Source organism: Tachyglossus aculeatus, chromosome 2 (assembly GCF_015852505.1).
Source record: "Tachyglossus aculeatus isolate mTacAcu1 chromosome 2, mTacAcu1.pri, whole genome shotgun sequence".
NCBI lineage: Eukaryota > Metazoa > Chordata > Mammalia > Monotremata > Tachyglossidae > Tachyglossus > Tachyglossus aculeatus.
In genome coordinates this window covers 61,013,753-61,016,015 of record NC_052067.1, presented here as the reverse complement: position 1 = coordinate 61,016,015, position 2,263 = coordinate 61,013,753, and the positions used below count along the sequence as shown (strand labels likewise).

General features: G+C 42.6%; 1 non-coding gene across 1 annotated transcript; it reads left to right on the top strand.

Annotated features, from left to right (window-relative positions):
- Nucleotides 1-1,095: 1,095 nt before the first annotated feature.
- On the top strand, nt 1,096-1,233 carry LOC119924893. The gene has a single exon (XR_005449572.1). It is a non-coding gene; the product is annotated as a small nucleolar RNA SNORA7 (small nucleolar RNA).
- The last annotated feature ends 1,030 nt before the right edge of the window (nt 1,234-2,263 follow it).

Genomic DNA, 2,263 nt, shown 5'->3' with positions numbered 1-2,263 from the left:
AACAATATAACAGACACATTCCCTGCCCACAACGATCTTACAATCTAGAATTGGAGTCTTCTCTCTCTTTCCCTAAGTTCCATTAGAAAATGACAAAGCAAAATATTAACTTCTTCCCCTTCCTCCTTCTTATTTTTCTTCTCCATTAATTTTTCAGGTAAAATTAACCTTAAATTTATTCCTTTTTAGCCCAGGAATAGTTAAAGTGGAAAGAGGTACATTGCAATATGGAACTTCTTCAGGCTGGGTCCCAGGGAAGCCATTAGATGGGCAAACATAGCACAGCCCAGGAAGCTAAACCAAGTGTTTCTCCAAGTTTTCCATGAAAAAAATTCTGTCACACTCTCGGGGAGGGCTGGGAGGATGGAGCTCTCCCACTACTGGCTGAGAGGACAAGCTATCAATCATTCAATCATATTCATTGAGCTTATTGTATGCAGAGCACACTGCACTAAGCACTTGTGAGAGCACAATACAACACAGTTGGTAGATATGATCCCTGCCCCCTCCCAGACTGTCCCAATAGCTTCTGAGAAGCAGAGTAGTCTAGTGGAAAGAGCACAGGCCTGGGTTCTAATCCCAGCTCTGCCACTGTTCTGCTGTGTGACCTTGGGAAAGTCACTTAACTTCTCTGTGCCTTCTATATAATAGGGATTAAATAAATCATCCTCCCTCTGACAAACCGTGAGCCCCATGTGGGACAGCGATTTTGTCCAACTTGATTATCTTTACTCTACCCCACCACTTAGGTCAGTGACACATAGCAAGTGCTTAACAAATACCAAAATAAAAGTACAGGTAAAAGCAAACCCTTTTTACTTTACTTTTTGTTCTCTGCAAGCAACATGGCCTTGTGAGGAACATCACGGCCTAGTGGAGAGAACCCAGGCCTTAGAGTCAGAGGACCTGGGTAATGATCCGACTTCAGACACTTGTTTGCCGTGTGACCTTGAGCAAGTCCCTTAACTTCTCTGTGACTCAGTTACCTCATTTTATTTTTGACAGTATTTGGTAAGTGTTTACTATGTGTCAAACACTGTTGTAAGTACTGTGGTAGATACAAGTTAATTAAATTAGACACAGTAACATAGGGACTCCCTCCCAGGGTTGCACCTGGAGAGTTTCCGGTACTCTACCAGTCTCGGCTATGGAAGGGAGAATCAAGCAGAGGCCTCTCCATTCCATTCCTAGCTTGGGCAGTGGCTAGCGAGGGGAAGGCAATCTGCTACAAATCAAAACTCACCTGTGCTGGGCAGCAGCAGCATGGGAGAGAGTCAAGGGCAGAGACTCATTTACTGCATGGAATGAGACAGTGGTAAAACATTTCCGTATTTTTACCAAGAAAACTCTATGGATACGCTACCAGAACGATTGCAGATAGAGGTGGGGTGTTTTGGGAGAGATGTGTCCATGATGTCGCTATTGGTCGGAGACGACTCGACGGCATAAGATGAGATAAAACATGGGGACTAAATGTCTGTTCTCCTTCGTTTTTCTGACCCTGATGAGGGACAGAATCTGTGTCTGACCTGATTATCTTGTACCTATTCCAGTGTTCGGTACAGTGCTTTATCATTCTCAATATTGTGTCAAGTAACCATGACCTCTGACTTTGACACAGCTTCCCTGAAACCTCAATTATCACATGGCAGATGGCATGTTACTTGTTGCCCTTTCCCCTTATGAATTGTCTCCTTATTTTTCACAGCCCCTCTAGGTTTGAGAGGCTCACATGTGGTTGAGAAGCAGCTTGGCAAGGAAAATGGGCCTGGGAGTCAGGTCATGGGTTCTAATCCCAATTCCACCACTTGTCTGCTGTGTGACCTTGGGAAAGTCACTTAACATCTCTGTGCCTCAGTTATCTCATCTGCAAAATGTGGATTGAGACTGTAAGACCTACTTGAGACAGGGACTGTGTCCAACCCAATTACCTTGTACCCACCTCAGCGCTTAGTACAGTGCCTGGCACACAGTAAGGGCTTAGTAAATACCATGATTATTATTATTATTATTATGTGGTTATTTTGATGAAGGAAAGCAAGCCGAAATTTGAAACAGGTTTTTATAAATGCTTTTAGGAGTTTTAGAAGGTTGACCTGGACTAAAAACATAGTGATTATCTGCCTAGGGAAGAACAATAGGAAAATGAAATTTTCTAAGGATTTTAGCAGTAAATATGATTGTCAATTGTAAGTATATGCATTAATAGAAAAAATGTATTTTGAATTAATTTTTGGTTGACTGTGGGCAATCCAAAAGACAC